We start from the raw sequence: 21,629 nt of genomic DNA, 5'->3' as shown, positions 1-21,629 counted from the left end.
ACTAAAATATGTATAGGTAAGTTATAGCAAAGAATGTACCCAGTGAAACCTTGGTTAGAAAGCTGCAATATAATAAAGAACTACTCCAGAGCTGATTCTACTTGGGGGGAAGGAAAAAAAAGAGTAAGAAAGAAAAGCATTTGGAAATCAGATACCACCAGCTAACAAACAGTTAAAAAATATTTTCAAAAGATAATCTGATCAACATATCTGCATATAAAGAAGCTGTATCTTTACAAGTGCAGCTGAGCCAGTGTTAGGAAGAGGAAGTCATGCTGCTACACCACTGCTTTGGGTATGACAGTGTCCGTGCTGCAGTGAACATGAGTGGGAGATGCCACAGTCATCTTAGATCCCACTCCCCCCAAAATTTGGCCAGATTCACTGAAGAGGAGCATTTTTTCCCAAGAATGTTGCTACCTGTTCAATGAATCTCATTGCAACCTAAAGCAGAGAAACGTGATCTGATGTAGGGATCTGAATCCAAGGCCACACTGCCCAAAAAGATTCAAAGAGGTTTATGTTAGATGTTCCAGTTTTGGATTAATTCTGATTTCAAATGTAAGTACCTCTAATGCACCTCATGTGACTCAGTGCATAAGGGTTCCTCCCAGTTATGACCCACTTGTTACTGGAGAACTAGTTTTTCAAGCTGTGAAATCCACTTTATAGCAAGGCCTTAAAACCTTGGCAATACCTTTGAATGACAAACGCAGGCCTCCTCTGAAATACATTTCAGCTATGTGACCCTGATTTAAGTTAAAATTCATAGACTGTTAATTAGCATGTGGAACAGGAAGTTTCTAAATAGCTCACCAGGTATGTATTTGGCAGGCAGTACAGCAACACTTGAAGTGTGGTTAAAAAAACCCACTTTTTTACATCACTGAAAGTTTAATAAATATTTATTTCTTCAGGGACCTCCTATGTTAATGAAACCTGTCTGCTCTTGTTTGAATCTTTAAAACTCATGTGTTAAATAGCAATGCTGAGGCAGTGTCTCTGAAATTGCACCACTAACAGCAGAGGAAATACAGAGCATAAGTGTTTTTTGTGTCTATTTAACAGCTTTTATGTGTCCATTAAGTGCTTGTTTTCTGTTTTGTTAATCATTCCAGCTCCCGTAATAATTAGACGAAAGAGGAAATCGCAATTTCAAATGCTACCGTTTCTCTGGTTCTCGAGAGTTAAAAGGAGGAAGCAGGATTAGATGGCTTTCTCAAATGTTTTTTTCTTTTGCTAATCATGCCAAAATCACATTTCTGTGCACATTAGTCAGACAGCCCATCAAAATATTATTTGTTTAGCATCAGGAAGCAATTCTGTTTACCGTATAAGACAATAGTCAATGGCCTGAACTATATTTTTAGCAATGTTATCATTTTCTAAGACCTTGTGCCCTATCCTCAAAACTTGGTCAACTACTCATTGCACAGCTTACACAGCTGCAGGTTAGATTTCCAGCCCTGGAATGACACACCACGTGGCAGTACTGTTAGGCAGCCTGATGCCACACATAACAACGTGCCTTTAGTGCCAAGTGTCATGTGCCAGGAGAAAGAAAGGTCACAGAGTCTCACACTGAAAGGAGTCCTGCTCAGACCACTCTCTTTACAGCAGACTTACTCTCCATCTAACACATCTCCCAACTTCAAATCATGCTTTAACTGGATCATGAATTTGCACTTCTGTGTTTTGAGTCAATGCCTGCATATTTTATATGACTTTTACTTAGATAAACTCCTGAGGTCCCTTCCAACCTCAGCTACGCTATGATCCTGTGAGTGTTACTGAAAGAAACCTGCAACAGCTTAGCACTGTGATCATTCCTCATGTTCATGATCAATTATATGTGTTCCTATCATCGTGTGGCCATGGAAACGCATTCATTAGGGCATAGGAAATGTAGAATTCTGCTCCCATATAAAACTGACACAGTGAGAGATGGCACATCTGCATGCAGAGAGTCAAAATACTGTCTTCTTTGCATTCCTAGACCCAGCTTTGTATTATACTATTGCAGTTTTATTGCTTCTTTGAGCAAAGATTTCATGCAGCAGTGGATTCCGGGAGATCTGGAAATCTAGACTTTGCAAAGCCATATTGACTACAGAGTAACTCAAATTCCTATAATCCTATGAGAGATTTCAGATCTTAGAGATGCAGCTTCATTTATAGGGCCTTTCCTCCAAATGAAATCTGGAAGAAATACTCAACTCTTACTCCCTGCTCCATAAGAAACATTTCTCCTGGAGTTGTAAGGCTCCTGAGGCAGCTAAAGTAAGAGTGAAAGACATTCCAGGAGTGCCAATGGAGAATAAGAGACTGAAAATAGCTACTAATGGGAGCTTTTGTTCTAACAGTTGTACAATCCTGATTCTTGGCCAAACCTGCTTCAAGGGATGCTGGTGGTACCTCATATTCTCTGAGTAGAGAACTGCACTGTCAGTCTGGACAAATGCATGAGCCTGGTGGGCAAGGGAGGAGGTGGTGGTATTCAGATTGCTGGAAACCTAGGTTATCAATATTTATGATATACTGATATTGCAATTTGAATGCTGCGTTCTATTATAGCAGAAAGTCTGTTGTCAGTGTAAAGTCTCAGCTCAAAGCTTGGCTGTCTATTGCTTTCTGAATTTTCAGCTTTGTATCCTTAATGTGTGTCTCTTAATTTATCCAGACTAAAAGCACATCTGTTCAGTATTTGGCACGTGAAATATTAGGAACTATGCACTGAAGAAATATCCAGACCAAGTTATCAGCCTACGTACAAAAAGGAATTAAACTGTAATTTAAGAACTAATTTCACCTCTCTGATCTGTCTGGCAGACCTTTTCACCATTATTCTTTTGTCCAGTACATAAATTCCCATGATGCCGAATAGGATTTCATAGACATAAAGGCAATAAAAAGATAGTGGTGAGATCCACCCAGCAGACACATACTGATGCCAGTGATCAGCTGGCACAGGACAGAGGAGAAGGAAAATAAGATGCTTTTCATGAGGTTCACCCTGCAGTTGGAAGAAAAGACTTTAGCACACATCTCAAAATGACAAAGGAGAGTAGCTAATTCTGCTTTTCAACATCTGATTTTCCATTTATTATCATGATTATTCCTTTAAACGCAAAAGCCATCTAAATGCTGTAATACATTGCCCCATTTCCACTAAAAATGGGCTGATATACAGCAGTGCCACAGTGGCACTTTAAAGAGGACTCACAATCCTTTCTGTGGGAAGGAGACAAAATACTGACACATGCTTGGACTTCCTATACCAAACCATCACAATTTCTATTTCAAGCACTATGTATTTCTTTCACAAGGCAATGATCCTTGTTCCAAATAAATGACCTAGATATGGAATAGATGAAAAAAACTTATTGACAGGAAACTTAGAAAAGGTGCATTGGCTTCTTCCTGGTTCAACTTAATCTCATTAACGTATAATCCTCTCAGACAGCACATTTCATCCAATGACTTTGTGTGTTAACCACTGAACCTAACAACCAGTCACCGACTTTCTTATCTCATTCTATAGACAAAGAATATTAGATACAGCAATGACTTGTCCAAGTGACTTCATCACTGGCAGAGCAACACACCTCCTACATACAAAATTTCAGTATAAAATATTTCACATGCCCCGAATTAATCTCGTACTTTTCAGATGAATGCAGTTATAACTGCTTTAAATCATAGAATCACAGAATGTTTGGGATTAGAAGGGACCTTAAAGACCATCCAGTTCCACCCCCCGCTGCCTGGGGCAGGGACACCTTCCACTAGCCCAGGTTGCCCAAAGCCCCGTCCAGCCTGGCCTGGAACACTGCCAGGGAGGGGGCAGCCACAGCTTCTCTGGGCAACCTGTTCCACTGCTCACCACCCTCACAGGGAAGAATTTCTTCCTTATAGCTAATCTGAATCTACTCTCTTTCAGTTTAAAACCATTAACCCTCATCCTATGACTACACTTCCTGATAAAGAATCCCTCCCCAGCTTTCCTGTAGCCCCCTTTAAGTACTGGAAGGCTGCTATAAGGTCTGCCTGGAGCCTTCTCTTCTCCAGGCTGAACAACCCCAAACTCTCAGGGTGTCCTTATAACGGAGATAGATGCTCCAGCCTCCTGGTCATCTTCGTGGCTTCCTCTGGACCTGCTTGAGCAGGTCCATATCCTTCTTATTTTGGGGGCCCCAGAACTGGACACAGCACTGCAGGTGGGGTCTCATGAGAATGGAGTAGAGGGGGAGAATCCACTCTCTCAACCTGCTGGTCACACTTCTCCTGATGCAGCCCAGGATGTGGTTGGCTTTCTGGGCTGAGAGCACACATTGCTGGCTCAGAGTCAGTTCTCCATCTACTACTACTCCCAAGTCCTTCTCCACAGGGCTGCTCTCAATCCACTCATCGCCCAGCCTGTATTTGTGCTTGGGATTGCCCTGACACATGTGCAGGACCTTGCACTTGGCATTGTTGAACTTCATGAGGTTTGCACAGGCCCATCTCTCCAGCCTGTCCAGGTCCCTCTGGATGCCTTCCCTCCAGCGTGTTGACTGCACCACACAGCTGAGTGTCATCAGCGAATTTGCTGAGGGTGCACTCGATCACACTGTCCATGTCCATGTTCCAACACTGACCCCTGAGGAACACCACAAATAAGAATCAGTTATTAGGTATAAGTACTTTTAAAAATAAATGTAGTATATAAACCCGAATTTATATGTATAAACAGTATTTCAGGAGAAGTTCTAAATTGTTGAACAAATTAATGTCACATCTTATTCAAACAGACTAACATAACTTTTGTGAAGTGATCACAAAGATAAGGATCTTGTACTCTGGGCCACTTGAAATGCATGTGCTTTGAATGTGAGCATTTTGATGAGGTTGTACTGGACTGACAGTCAGCAAGTAAATCTTCATTCCACATTGAACCTTTTCAGTGATGTCTGCTGCTAAAACTATAAAGCAATACAAATTGGGAATAAACACATTTACGAGTAATGAAGTTCATGCAAACTGTGAGTTCTGGAGCTAAGGGTTACACTTGCTGCATCACATCACACTCTGTAGTATGATCAGTACACTTGATACAACTTCTTGATCCTTCCTTGGGAAGAGTATTTGATTTCCAGTTTCTCTGGGCACCTTATCAGAAGCTTCTGGTTATTGACTTACAAATATAAGGGGGTTTTGTCTGAATTAACAGGAGAGCTGAAATCGCTGCCTGTAACGCTATTTGCAGATTGATACTATTACTACAGAAACTAGAATTAACGGCAACTTTGAATGCGAAGCAACAGGGTTTTTTTTAATTGAATATGCAGTTCTGTGTATGCTTTTCTAATTGTTGTTTCTGCATTTTCCTAAATGAGTGATAAAATGTAGATGTCATATCTGAATCTTTTTGAATTTCAGAAAGATGCACTAGGTTCTGAAGCTCCACATGCAAACCTACTTTTATGGTTTTAGTTTAGACTCAGAACAGTCAAAGAGTAGAATTTTGTTGTCTTAATTCTTCATTTGGTGATTCAAAAGAAATCTCTGAAGAGCAACTGAATTTGTAAGATTTCATCGTTCAAAATCTTGGAAAATTTTACAAAAAATTCTTACAGAATTTCAGTACCAGCAAACACAATCTCAAAATTTGACCTATATCCTGCATCTAAAAATTTCATCTAATGAAACACACTTACCCGGTTTTTATATGTCATGTAAAAGATGATGTGATGAGCCACCCTGGATTTATTTAAGTGATGCTGGTATGATCTAAGTATTAGAATAATATTTCCTTAGTTTTTTATCTATTTCCTTGACAGTAAATAGCAACTTTGGTTGCCCTGCAGCACAAAGAACTTGAATGGGTATAAGCCCTGTTTTCTGATTTCTCTTTACAGATGTATTAGCTCTCTTCACAGCAAGCTGCTGGCACCCAGGTAAAGGAGATGCACTCTGTAATCAAATGGAAAGCAAAGACCATGAAATAGATTAAAGGTAGACAAAACCATGACAGCAGTTCACACTGTGGTCCAGTCAGGAGATGCAGGTGAGTACAATCAAAAGAATAAATCTCATCCTGAAAATTATGTGAAGCATTTCAACTCCCATTCTCCTCAAAGCAGGAGTAAATCACTTACTGTGCTTTTTGTTTTACATGTTCTATTGAGTCACCATGGAAAGTGCTGATATAGAAAGTGTCCTCTTTAGGTTTCAGTTAATGTTTAGAGCAGTGGTCCACAGTCTCAGGAGGATACCATTCTGAAAAATTCATGTTTGTGACTGTCTCTGCACCCTATGCAACATAACATGCATTTTAGATTTAAACTGTAGCACATTTGTGACTAAAACGTGATCTACATCAAGCCCCAAGACTTGTAGAAATTAATAATACTCTGAGACTTACAGTGAAGCAGGAGGACCAAGGAAAACTCTGGAATCAAGTTGAAATGGACTTTTAGAGATGACCTTCAACTGTTTTTGTCACTATCAGACCATGCAATATAGGAAAAAGAGCTGCTGCCAAAGACTCCAAGGCCACCACAGACAGCTGGACAGCTCTTGCATAACATCTCCATGTGCTCGGTCATTTGCACTGACATCATACACAAGTCAAAATTAGGACTGCAGCTTTCTTCTGCTTCATGTTGTACAAAAGGCTGGGCAGATGCCTGAGAAAGTTGCCAATCTTGCAGGTCATAAAGACAAAGAATTCACTCTGCTCTCTAGGGCCAGTATACATACAATCCTAATAATTTCATTCGGATTAGAGCACAGGTCATACGAGGAGTGGCTGAGGGAACTGGGGGTGTTTAGTCTGGAGAAGAGGAGGCTGAGGGGAGACCTCATCGCCCTCTACAGCTACCTGAAAGGAGGGTGCAGAGAGCTGGGGATGAGTCTCTTTAACCAAGTAAAAAGTGATAGGGCAAGAGGGAATGGCCTCAAGTTGTGCCAGGGGAGGTTTAGACTAGATATTAGGAAGCATTTCTTTACAGAACAGGTTGCTGGGCGTTGGAATGGGCTGCCCAGAGAGATGGTGGAGTCCCCATCCCTGGAGGTGTTTTAAGAGTCGATTGACATAGCGCTGAGGGATCTGGTGTAGCTGGGAATGGTTAATGTTGGGTTGATGGGTGGACTGGATGATCTTCAAGGTCTTTTCCAACCTAGATGATTCTGTGATTTCGAAGAAGTACAAAAGTCTGTTTGGGTAGAGATCTTTGCAAACAGATATCTAACAGTAAGAGCAGGGACCACATCAGGCTGTAATACTAAATAGAAAGCAATGGTGTTAATAAAAGGAACAATATGACTCTACAGGTTAACTGTGAATTCCACCACTGTCTGAATATCTTCAGATTAATTTTCTTTCTGTAATTTTAAGAATAACCCACCCTAATTATTAAATGTTCTGACAAGTTAGTGTCTGGGTATAGTATGTTAAATTATGTGTTTTAAGAATTAATCCACCTGACACACCTGTCTGAAATGGATGATTTTCAAAATGAATGGGAAAATGGCAACCATCAATACTGACATTTTAAAAATAAATACAGAAATAAGTAAAGGGAGGAGAGGCAGTGAGCCTTTTAATTTCTGGAGCCTTCAAAAATCACCCATGAGTCTGCCCAGTAGACCCCATTATATCCTCAATTTTCAGTCAAAATTCTTTTTGACACAATATAGCTTTCAAATTGACCAGCTAATCTATTATTTGAGCAAAAATATTACTACCATTTATGATGGCAAAGATGACAGAGATCATGCCTTCAAAACACCATTGCTTTTAGGAAAATAAGTCTTACACATGCTACCTGGAGAGATGCAGACAGACAAATAAATTTATAATTGTTTCAGTGAGAAAAACTAACACAGAGAACTCTGTTCTCATCTCTTTTCTCCTCCTGCCTCTGAAGTGACTTTAATTGCTCTGTAGAAGCTCAAATATGTATGATGTAGCCCAGAGCTTCTTCAACAGGCACAGCTGGTCTCCACAGTAGTCCTCTGAGCTCCCTGGCAGCGAATTGTCTTTGGTGCAATACCCCCGGGAGTATCTTTCCCACCACTTCTCTTGACTGTTCCAGTGAAGAAAATGGGCACAATACTTAGCAGAGGTTACAACGTATTTCTTTTCCAATAGTGTTTTATCTCCCTCTTCCCACATAGGGCTTTCTAGCTTCAAGTACAGCCCATTCTGGGAGTTGATGCTGTAGAGCTGGCTGAGCAGACTGCCTGCCTCCCATTCTGACTACAGGCAGAAGCAGATACTTTTCATTCAGGACATGTGTCCGGCTTGTCAACCTGTCAGTATCATCTTTCAGCATGCCACAGATAGAGCCATGACAGGACAGCACAGTTTAGCATTGTATTGATGCAATGTCACCTCCCTTACAAGAAGGGTGAGGAGCCTCACAGGATTATAGCTACTGTTACACTGAATGTTAACCGAAACATGGCTCATCAGTCTTCCCTAAAGGCAAGCTTTGTAGATATACTTAATAGTAAAAGTCAACACATAATCAAAGGTAAACAGAACAGAAATCATACGTAATTTCAGTAAAATCCTGAAGCTGCTGGCATGTAGGAATACAGTTACAAATATTGAAAAGAGATGCCAGGGGATAAGGAATAAACAAAGATCCATCTTTCCTTGCTATGCAGTGACCAGATGGGGAGCTATGCACCAACTGGGAAGTCTGGTGCGATTTCTGCCAATAGCACCACCACGCTGACAACCTAGGCATCACTAGACACAAGCTAGAAAAATGAAGTATATAGTAATATTCAGCAGTATTTCATGTGAGCACAGTGTACATTGCTGGACTGCATAGTTGTTTTAATGAAGAACTTCAAGTCAGAAGCTCTTCCCCAGTACAAGACACAGCATCAGTTGATATAAGTCTCCAAAACTCCACCTATTGTGTGGATTACTTAATACAGATGGCTAATAACTGTTTGAAAATTCCCCTGTTTACTAGTCTATGCAAGCCTCAATTCACATGTCTAAATGTATCCCTATTAAGGAAAAGTACTTAAGCATGTGTTTAATTCCCAAAGTCCCAGGCTCAAATGCTTTCCGCAGTGGAGTTGTTGTAACTGTGATCATCTAAAGAGACTGCTTTCCAGAACAGGGGTGTTTTTTTCTGAATGAAGGCCACAGCTCATTTTAAAAATATGCGCCTGTCTTACTGAAATAAATGGCACACTGTTACGCTCCCATACCTGGGTGAAGTGACTATGCTCCAGCAGTGCAGTTTACCCACTGTGCTTACTCCTCACAGCAGCAGCTGTGACAAGGGATTGTTAGTAAATTAAGAATCTTGGACTTTTTCATGGCATCTGTAGTGTTGACTGCACAATTTCAAAATGGGAGAAAAAAAGTCTACATTTTGTGGCTCTCAGACTTCTGTGGATTTCCGTGATTCTGGGAAGTACAATTTTATGGAGCTGCACTAGTCATTGTTAATTTAAAATAAATATAAAAACATATTTTGAGCTAAATTACCTTTTTCAGAACAAGTGTTGCATCATTTTCTAGCCATAATTTATATGATTCCAGATTGCAGTTCAGGGTCCTGGAAGCCAATTTTTTTTAACTTACAGTTAAAATTTCTGCATTAACAGCATAGTTTCTGTTCATCAAAGTTCTAATTTCCATTGTTTTTTTTGGTTTTCAGCTCTATAAATCCTAAATGTGCCTTTCATTTAATTTTTCCACACTTTAAGTACATCTGTTCAACATTTGGTTCATGAAATACTAGGAAGTATGCTCTGAAGAAATATTCGCTTTACTTGTCAGCCTACAAAGAAAACACAACAAATCTGTACTAAAGTTTTTCTTTTCAGTAGCTCACATTTAACCAGCTAACTCCCATACTTATTAAAAACATGTATGTGATTTCATTGCATGAGGATATTTCTCTGTCTAAAATATGTATTAAAATAGAGACTCCGTTTTCAAACTCTTAGAATTATAAAAGGCAATAAAATAATATTACAATGTCTTTAATCTATTTTATGGCAAGGCATGTCAGATTAGAATTTATTTCAATAGAAACTGTGCTTTTACTAGCTTTCTCAGATACCTCTTACTTAAATAGTTTAATATTTACTCTGACACCTGTAAACAACCTCTCTACTGGGAGAAAGGTTTTCCCACCTGTTTCAAAAAGATCTCCCCTATTAAAAAAATAAAAAATAAAAAAAAATCTCTGCCTTATAAATAGTGATAAAAAACATTTAACAAAGAGCTAAACTTACCACTATCACTTTGTTCTGTTAAAACCCAGAAAATAACAGAGCAGATGTAGTAAATGATGGTGGAAGCCGTACTACTTTAAATTAATAAAAATGCAAAGTAGCAGTAAATATATTGAGCATTTCATAACACAAATCATGTCAGCTCTTCACTGATCTACTCCAAAAATGCATGAAAAAAACAATTAAAATCAAAAAAAGAGAAAAAATATTTTAACGCATACTAGTCTAAGTTCTGATTTCAAGTGGGTGTGACATCAGTATAAGTTTTAGTGGAGCCGCTTCTCCCGTTACAGGATGGAATAGCAAAGTTCAGTGCCTAGCCAAGGCACTGACTTTTCTGCAGGCTGACATAAAAATACACAAGGGTACAAAACCTGCAAACCACACCTTTGCACATCAGCCAGGCCAATAATACCTGCTGGTTTTCCTCCCTATAAAGCTTCTATACATTTGTCGAGGCTAAATTGTAAGGCTTCTTAGACTGAAACAATAGCAACGCCTCCAAGCAAAAACTGCCTGCTAGCTGCAAGAGCCACTGACGCCCTCAGCTCACTTTGCTACTCGCCAAAGATTGAAATAACCCAAAGTACGAGTCTCCTTGGACAACTGCTTCTTAGAGTATAGCGTCTTCTGGTCCCAGGCTGACTGACTACATCTGTGGACCTTGAGAAAACTAAGATTCTGGGAAAAAGGGACTGTGTATCTACTTGATGTCTCACACAGATTTTTAAAGGACTGCACTTATCCATGTGCCAGACCCCAGCCTAAGCCCACAGGTTCTATCCTGACAGGAGAGTTAGGCTGAAACTGCAAGATACCAGAGGAAGCTAGAGCACCTACCCATAAAAACACAGAAATCCCATCTTCTCTGAGGAACAACTGTAACGTGAAGTTGCCTGCCTGCACTTGATCTTTGCAGTCTGAAGAGATCCCACTAGGGAACAGTTTATAGCCATTTCTTGTGTGATGCCTCTCTCCTAGGTCATTGTTCTGTGTTTCTTTCGTAGTCACTTGCAAGTAGTGAGAAACAGGGAGCTATGGATTAGAAATTTTCCCAAGGATCTCCATAAGAATTTGCTTCGAGACAACTGGATTCATTCCCCATATGTTCCTCTGAAGTGAGAAGTCTCTCTCTTCAGTCATCCCCCTGCAGGAGGCCAAGGAAAGGCTGGTTATTGCAAACAAGTAAGAGAGCATGAGACCTATCAAGCTTGCAGTATATTCATCTTAGCTCTTTTAATAATGGGTGTATTATTTCCCAGAGGCTCCCATATGTAAGGGATAACTGTATCCCTTCTGAAAGACAGAAATGCACAGAACAAATTCTGATCTCCTTTCTAATATGATACATAAAGCACTACCCATTAAAATGGTTCTCTTACCAAGGTCTAAGACATGTTCTCTGGTTATATCACCACTAGACATTGCTGCTTTCTTACTGGAAAACATGAACCTCACCAAGAAAACTAAAAGAAACAGCTATATGAGTACTCAGGGAAACACCATTAGCTTATTTAACGGTCCTGTAAGTACTTTTCTTGATAAGGGGGAAAAAAACAAAAAACAAACAAAAAAAAAAACAACCCACCCGCACACCCCAAATTAAACCTTTTCAGTTATGCTATTCTAACATCATATAAAAATATTTAGTTTTTCCCTTCTGGATGCAAAGCTGGGGTAACTGATATATTTTTCTGTATGTAAATCTGAGTGTGTAACTGCTTGAAGTGGTAACAGTACATGCTTCAAACCTGTTATTTAAAATTGCCTGCTTCCAACATGTATCAGAAGTGGAAAGCACCAAATTGAATTCGAGTAATTCCTGCAGAGGGATTACTCAGAATTCCATCAGACTGTGACTGCTTGTACAAAAGGTGGATTCTGGGCATCAAGATTTTTTTTCTTCTTTGGATTTGGCAACATCATACACTCAACAGATTGATAATTTTACCTGATCTCCTTTTCCAGTTTTTTGGCTTCTCAGGGTCCCTTATTAAAAGTACTATATCCATTTATTAACTTATAAAAAACAGGATTGGTTTTGGATAGAACTGGTAAAAAGTGCTGGAAAGTTGGTAATCTGAACCCCTCAAGTGAAAAAAAAATTTGCAGACAGAAATTGCTGTTATGGGACATAATAAGGAGAATGGTTTAGATATGAAAATATATTTATTTTCATAATATGCTACCAGGTGCTGTATGCTCTGTATGATGGGGTACATGTTACTTAATTCATTCTTGGGAAGTAATGACAGAGAAAACTCTAAAAGATTCAAAGAAACTGTTCTGGAGGGGTTCCACAAAGGCTCATGAGCCTATTTATTTGCCTCCTATTTGAAATATCTTGTTATTCTATCCCCCAAAGATAACACTACTGGCACACTCCCTCAAATATCTCATCAACTCAGCTACTTTATAAACACAGCTGGCCTTATCAACGTTAAGACCTAGAGAAAGAAGTTTCTCTATCTTTTCTCATCACACCCTCTAAGCATCCACTTGAACGCTTATGGGTGTCATTGTTTCCTACAATAAACCTTCAACAGACAGTCTATCCTTCATGAATACCAGAATTGTTTGTACTGGTTGATGTGTCATGCTGTAGAAGAGCATTACAGGCTGACATACACACACCCACAAAAAAAAAAAAAAAAAAATCTCAGGTCCATGGTTGCCTGCTTGCATAAGCCCCAGTTGAAATATTGACTTGATTCTGAAAAAGGGAGCTGCAATCTAGAAGCTATTTGGGACTGCTCAGCTGTCCTTACTCTTCTCTTTAAAAAGGCGTCTGCGTGGTATATTGTCCAAAGCAGCTCCTATTGAACTTCCATCTGATGCTGTTTCTGCCCAAGAATTCTTTTTCCTTCATCCATTCCTTCCTGGTGCCATCTACAGAAGCAAGGTCACCTAGGTGGGAGGTCCATTTGATTTATTATTCAAACATTTAGAAAGGTACAGGTTCAGTTTAGATATTTGGTGAGCCAGCAGTCACACCACTTTATTGAAAGTATAAACATTTTAATAGTCAATATTTAGCCCTACGAAATGTAATCCCGGTAATTTTTCAGTGTTGCTTATTGCTTTAATTTTCTGTTACCATTTAGCCCCCAATACTAAAGGTTTCTGGATTACAAATTACCTGAAAACCACAACATTTAATGACATTAGATTAAACTTAGAAGATTTTTTCCCTTGCAAAGCTAAACATAGTAGAAATTCTTTTTTAAAAATTTTATTGCACATTTTATGCTTTAAGAAGCACTGAAAGTGCATGGTTTCCACCAAGCACACATGACTCAGAGGAATAAAAACTGCAGTTAGGCTTGTAAAAAGCATATTATTTTTAAAGCCCTAACCCAATGTAGCGGAAAAGTCTTGTATGTCTTTACCTCTTTTATAGGAGAATATTAAGTGTAACCCCAACCCTTTATAACAATGTATCATCTGTTTCAAATTGGAAGGAAATCAACTCTCTAATATGGTAAAATAACATATAAGTTAATTTTCTAATTGAACTCTCTGGTCTTGGACTGCCTGCAATAAACCTTGACAATCTGAGACCCAGGCAAGCTCTGGTATTTTGGAGAGTGGATTGAATGTTACTAATTATATGTAGTTGACTATTTCCACCAGTATAAAGGAAGAGCAGTTGCCTACATACTCAACATTCAGTGCAAAAAAAACACACTAATGCCATATTACCATTGAGAACTGAAACCCACAATATTCAGGAAATTCTGAGCCCTGGTTCTCATAGTAATTACAGCGCAGCAGCATCCTCCCATGCAATGTTATGAACTAGAAACTCACCATTAGCCTATATACAGGACAGGACTTTTCAGATACTTGTAGCCTTTGGGTTTTTCTCCCCCTAGACAGTGTTAATGACAAACCACAGTGGAATTCAAGTGTTTGTGAGCCAGTGAGATTTTGAATAACATTCTGGAAAGGAAAAATTTCACAAGACTAATTTGAGTTGTAAGGTTATGTTATAGCTATTCAAAGCCCATTCATCTGATCAATGAGGACACGAATGGTATCTTTCGCCATCCCTAACTGCTTTATTACAAATTATTATTACAAAGTATGTGCACTGCATCACAATATGCAGCGCACAAACTATGCACAAATACTAGACAGCATACAGCTGAGGAAGTTTAAAGTCCCCATTTTCAGAGATGATGACACTCCAAAATTCTCCCCAAAGATAAAGGTCACAGGTGCTCAGCATATCTAACAAATACAACTGCAATATTCAAGGTCTATGAGGAGGAAGAAAACTATATTCCTTGCTGAAAGACTCCACAGCCACCCAAGGTGTAAACAACATGACCTCATCTGATGCTCTCCTCTGTGCGTTGGAAAATCTATCTCTTCAAGACAGAGCTGCCATCAGAAACAACCCTGGCAAGCATCATGGAGGTAATACGGAATTAATCCTATAACTGCTGATTACTTATCAAGCATATATGAAAATGAAGTTCAGTTAGAAGCAAAGAAACCATATTCAAATGGCTACACAAAAAACACAGGAATGTACGTGTGAGAATTACTTTATCTTCTGTAGAGCTTAAAAAGGAAAAAAAAAAAAAAAAGGAATTTTTTTTTTCTTCTAGCTAGTAGAGGAAAGTTCTCTAGTCTGACAGACAGTGGCCAAGTACACTGTTACCACTCACAAGTCCCCCAGTTATCAGGAAAGGTCTCATTAACATTGTGTATATATATTGGCTCACAGTGGGTTTACTATAGCCCAAATTTAGAAGATTTTTTTTTCTTCCCTGAGATCTTTGGTTACATCATGGCCAAGGGTTATTGCCAGTTTCCATTCCAGGGTCAATCTAACAAATCTGGATTTCAATGGTGGGTTCAAACAAGCTTCAAGCATGAAAAGAATGCCTTTATTAAAATATGAATATGTAGGCTTGTACTCTGTGCAACTTGGTTTTCCAAAACAAAACTTTTTTTTTTCTCTCCAGAAAGGAGACAGTCTAAGTATTAGTCCAAAAAAATATGAAAAAATTCACTGATACAGCTAGTAGCCTGCTTCATTCTTCTGAAGTGCCTATTGTGGTACAAAAACATTACTTACATTTTTCAAAAGAAGTAGACAAAATTTATTTCTTTGTCATCCAAATAAGGAAAAATCACTTTTTTTTTTCCACTGAAAAATAAAATCTTCCTAAGTTCTCTTCTTAGAGTAAGTCTCCTGAAATGATCTTAATTTCTTGCATACCTCTGTAACAATAAAGTATGATTTTAGTTGGACAGACAAATAGAAATATCCTTTAAAAGCAAAAAGAGTCTTTCTTAGCACACTACCCCACTGAGCTCAAGTGACCCTTAAGTTTACACAGTAGACAGAAACTGATAGTCAAGACAGTCCAGGCCAAGGCTTGAAATGCACGGAGAAGAATGAATCCACAATGGTAGCTTCAGAAACAAGGTCTGTGGGAGAAGTGGACATCTGACACATGTATGAACAATTTTGGGGGCAGGTACTGACCTATAGTATTTGCTTCTTCATTTGTTCATTCAGAGATTTGTACCTCTAAGCCAATGATGCTATTTATAAGTTAATTTTCCAGATCTTCACTCATTTGGTTCTCACCTCTCAGTCACGGTTTACCACTCAGATTTATCTGATAGGTATTAAGAAATAAACTCTGCTTGCAAACAAATAGTATAAGGTGTTTGAGTAAGCAGCTCTAATACACATTCTGTGCAGGAAGAAATTAATAGGTGAGAAACAACTCTAGTCAAGATGAACTTTAAAGCCCTTTCCCTTTGAAAACTATGGCTTTTAATACCTGGTCACAAATGCAAAAATGTCCCTGACACTCTAATATAGATGAGCCCAACTTAAGCCAGGAGAATCAGCTATGTAATATTTCAAGGTCTGTTCCATCATTAATCCTTTAAAAAAACAGACTTGGAGTTCAGCTGGGTAGGTGTTCTCATATCTTTAAAACAGTTCTCAACTGAAAAGAGAAAGTTAGCCAGGAAACTCTAAGGACTCCTATATAGTTCAATCCTTGACAAAACACAGAAGGCAGAAAAATATAGAACCAACTGAACTGAACAGACTGGGCAGAAGGGCTGCATAACCTCACTAACGACTTGTGTCCTGGTGGTGGAGGTTACTGAACCTGCACAGGTTCTAGCTGAGCACTTCGTGTGAACCTGGCAAACACACATGATCAAGACAGCCTCAAATGAGCAGTGTTCCATCATCCACAGATTTAACTCCCTAACAGAAAACCATACATGTGCTTCTTTCTCCTTCCTGTCTCTGGAACTTCACATCATAAAATGTGAACAAACACCACAAATTGTGACAGGGTCCTCCCCTCACAACTCAGAAGTGGCTCTGTTAAATCTGACGCAGGATAGGACAGTAGAGAGGACTGTACTGATGTTGCTGGCTTTACTGAAAAATTAGGTAATTGTAGACTACTACTGCCAACCCATTATTCTTAATAACCAACAGAAGCAACATCCCTGTTTTGCAGGATAGTCAACAGTATTGCCACAGCCCCTCTAAAAAATAAACTCACACCACACTTGCAGAAAGCATAGGAGTACAAATATTGAAGTGCTGTGCTAAAGAACTTAAACCCTATTTGCATCATATAGTTTGTAGACATGTGGTTTTCACCAGACCCATAAAAGGGCTTGGGGTGCTTAGAAAGAAGGATCTCCTTTCCAAAGCCAGAAACTTCCTCAAGTTACAAAGAAACCACAGAAACGCTTGTTCTAATGTCCACTAAAAAGAGGTACCTAAGGTAACCTCTGTTATGTTATTATAAGTGTAATTTTATCTCCAGTACCAGACCTTGAGTATCACCAGAGACTGGTGTGCAGATGAAGTTATTAGTCCTCTGAAGCTTCTCTTTGAGAGGAGCACTAAAGTCTGCAGAAAGATACTCAGTTGATTTGGTTGTTCATCTTCAAGCAGCAGCACACTGGGTTACTAGACTACTGGCTTTAAAATAATAATCCTTTTATATCTAGTAATCATCAACATAGACCTAGGAAAGCTGTAGAGATAAATTTAGCAGACCACAACATCAGAAACACATCACTCAAAAGTAGGAAACATCAGTAGAACTGCAAGTATTATAGTCTGAGAGGTCATTTATCTCTGCATGAAGGTGTTTTTTCTTTTTAATAGGGGAAACCAAATCTGATCCTGCAATACTCATGGCTGCAAATGCAGATAGAATTTGGGTTGTGCCAAACTGAAAGGACAAAACAGTCTAGGTGCAGAGCCAACTTTAACACACACTAGTCATTGCCTTCAGTGCAGAAATGCTGCAGTTCAAGAGATCAGCTAGAGTTTATAATTTTATTGCATGAGATTTTCTTTAAAAGCCCTGTTTGACTTTCTGATTCCTCTCAATGGCAAGCTTAATATCAATAATAAGACTGCTGTAGCAATAACCGTGTACAGAACAGTGAATTTTGAATGTGCTTTCAATGAAAAGCAATTTACAAGGCATCTTGGGGCGAATCTTCAGTGAGCTGTACAGGGTATTAGCCACCTGACTTTCATTATCATCAGTAAGAAATGGCAGTTAAATCTCTGCACACTGAGCTAAAAAAAAAAATCTATCTGCTTGTATTGAATCATTGCATTTTAAATATGACTTCATAACAAAAAAAAATCTGTTACTGCTAATATGAAAGCGTACAGTGGTTGCAAGTGATCTGAACTGAGAGGATCTTGTAGCTACTTTGCATATTAGATATGTATGGATAAAGAGGTGTGCTTAGATTAATGTTCAACAGTGGCAGGCCCAAATATCTGTCAGCAGTAACCTTCACTGTTTGCATGCTCTGTGAAAATATTCATAAAAATATTAATATATTCAAATAATTTCTGACCATGTAGTAGACCCCAGACAGAGCTGAAAGTGCCCCTGGTTGTTGTAGCTGGCATTCTGCAGTGACTTCTCATTTATTCTAGAAGAGCATGACTGCACTTTCTGCAACCCAAAACCATGTTCAGACTACCCTTTTCAAAGCTGCACCATGAACAATATTTGCAAACTACAGATATTTTATAAAAAATAGAATTAAAACATGGAGAGCCCGTGTCTTCTGATCTATTTTTTCACATTGTAATGAACAAATAGAACTTAAAAAAAAATCAATATTTAAAAGCCAATACATAACCAAAACTTTAGAGCGAGAAGCACTGCACTCGTTTTCCTGTAAGAAGTTAGATTTGAATTTCAGCAATTAGAGGAAGTGGACAAATATGTTACTCCAAAATCATGTGTTTTCATCCAGATTAACTGTTCTCTAGAGCCAGGATGGTCAAATGGAAGGGCTTTAACTTCTATACACATATTCATTACTGAACTCTCTCCAATTCACATCTCAAGTGGAACATGGGATTAATGATTCTCCCCTTTTAACAATGTTGGAGATACACAAAATATTGAGGTTAGATTATCCTAAGGAGACTGTGACTTTCTTAATTTATAGATGACCTCACTCACCAAGGGACTCAAAATTGCCACATTTTGAACTGAAATCCAAGCAGCACATTGAAGGAACTGTTAGCATACCATTCCTGGTGAGGAATCCAGACTTTGTAAAATACCCTCAATTAGTAACTTTCGTTCTCAAAAATATCTTCGTATCTTTCTACCACAACCTCCATCTATTTGCCTAGACTTCAAAGGACAAAGATGTATAATAGTATCAAAGAGGAGAAAGTTATAGATTTTTCTGTGGTTTATGTTTACTTATCTTTTCAGTTTGGAATAGGAAATAAATTCTGACTCTTTGTGATCAGCTCACGTGATTATTGCTCATTTACATGGAGGAATAGGAGAGGCCTGGAAAATCCAAGCCAAGACAAAATGGGGTTGAAAAGGTTTAATAAGAACATATAATGAGAGTATATAGATAAGAACAACTCTGTTGACTACAAAGCATAGTTGATCAATACAAGACAAAATGCTTAGGGAAACTGAAAATAGTTCATGAGAAACCAGCTCTGCTATTGCTCTGTACATCCCAGCCATTCCACAACTTGACAAATCTACCTGCCTATGATAATGGATTAACCATATTTCTACTTTTTTGGCAACAACGTGTGTTGCACACATAGTTATAATTGGAGCAAAAAAGAAATGTCACCCCCAACCTTCCTACATGTGCAGTGCTATTTAAAGAGCCAAAGTAGTTCTTCCGTTTCTTCTGTTGCATAATCATATTATGATAAATATGTGAACATACTATAGCAATGTAGTACCCTCACCTTCTTGCTTCTCACCACTTGAACACAAGAAACATCCTCATCTGCAGGGCTGACACGTGGTACCCAGCTGAGTTTAATTCCATCCAATAGAGAGCCAAGGTAGAAGTGTACAGAATGGTCCTTACACAGCACACATTATTCAGTGCTACCTTAAATAAAGCTCTTTTTCCTCCTTTCAGTGTTATGAGAGTGGAAGATAGAATTCTCCAAACAAAACAAGGCAAAGGTGAAAAGAAATGAAAGTACGTTTGTTTTATCCAACTATTACAACATTCCAGCATGTAGCTCCCAAAGACCTGTGTTACTATCTCAAAACCCCTAAGATCTTTTTCCTTTCAGCAATGTTCTTTTAATGGCTCCTGAGCCTTGACTACAGCACCCCACAGTGGGTGACTGCAGTGAAACCGGGACCTAGAGGTGGCAAATTGAAGATTTAATCTCTTTTCCACTCAGTGTTGCTTTTTGCATCTACACTGTGCTTCCAAGTAGATAACAAACTTTTCTGGTTATATTTTACTTCCATTAAAACTTGACAGCCATGCACCATGTGATTGCAGTACCTCACAGTATGGAGAAGACTGAGTAGATTGCTACTGCCCTGGCAGTGCTGAAGACCTAGAGATAGAGTAAAACAGGAATTTGAAGGCACTGTACATCTTCTGCCTGAAAAACAGCTTCACAAGTGGAGAATGCAGCTTTCCCAGTATTAAAAAATGTGGGCTCACCATCTTATGACACTGAACACATATATATAAGCAAGTCATTAAAAGGAGTTATCTAGAGAATGACATCACATTAACTATACCCTACTCCCACTGAACTGATGAGGATTATAAATTAATCATCACTGCAAAGTATTTCTACATTTATAACGTTACCCAAATGGCCAGTTTTTACTGAAAATATGTTTATTTTGATTGACTGAACATGTACACATTTTTCTCCTATCAAGATGCTCATCTGGTGAGTAATTAAAATTAACAACCAATTATCGGAATTATTATTGGGAACACCACAACTAGACCTTTGTAATGGCTTTAATGAAAGCAACAGCTGCTTTTATCGGTTATGGAGCCAGCTCCATGTCACACAGAGATTATTGCAATGTAGCTAGAAGCAAGTGTGATGCAGTATCCCAGTCAAGCTCCAAAAATGTAAAAAGTTACAATTGACTAAAATAAAGTGACTCTAAATAATCATCTAGTAAATAACTGTAGGTCCCAGTGCAACCTGCACTGCAATATACCAGATCTCGCATATCAGACTTCAAATAGAAATAAATTTAGGGGAACAAAAGCACTTTATTACTTCTCGTAGATGTGTATTTCTTCCCTCTTCCCTATGGATTTCAGGACAACTGAAGTCCCTTACACAACAAAATAAATCCTTGCATTATGCATTCTATTAAAATAAATAACAGCTAATTAAGTGACAGACAGGACGTAGAACTAAATTCCTACTACGAATGAAAATCCCATATGGCATAAGGCTTTTTGTCATATTTGAGTAAAGCTAGCTGCGAGAGAAAGCTCTTGCATACAGCAGCTATGGGCACCCTGCAAGAACAGTTGATGTGGATCAAGAATGCCAAGTGGCAGCCCCGAGGTGAGAGGTGGCCCACAACCCAGCTGTACCCAGCCTCAACCAGGCCAACCACATAGCAAGCATGACTGCATGTTACTGTTTGGAGAGCGACAGGAAAAGGAAAGTCTGTGCAGATCAAGTCTGGAAGGTTTCTAAAAATCAAGTGCATGAACATGTCTGTATCTGGTCTGCCCAAAATACCTCCTTGGGAATACAGTGGCCCCTATACAAAAGCTGGCTGTCCCTGCTGTACACAGCCAGTGATGGGTCAGCCAAAAGGCTGTGGGATATGTGGCAGCATCTCAAAAGCTTTTGAGAGTCTACAACACCAGTTGGGATGTGCTGTGTTACTGCCCTGCGGCTGATCCAAAGGTTTTTGGGTGTAGAAAATTCCAGCCTAAATTTGGGGATGTGGGAATTCATCCACCGTTACTTAGCCGTCTGCACAAATGCTCTGCAAAAATAACAATCCTCAAGCTTTGTTAAAAAACATCTCAGGGATTACCACAGGAAAAACTCT

Source organism: Athene cunicularia (assembly GCF_003259725.1).
Source record: "Athene cunicularia isolate RWA chromosome 5 unlocalized genomic scaffold, athCun1 chr5_part1, whole genome shotgun sequence".
NCBI classification, from domain to species: domain Eukaryota; kingdom Metazoa; phylum Chordata; class Aves; order Strigiformes; family Strigidae; genus Athene; species Athene cunicularia.
Note: the sequence above shows the minus strand (reverse complement) of the source record.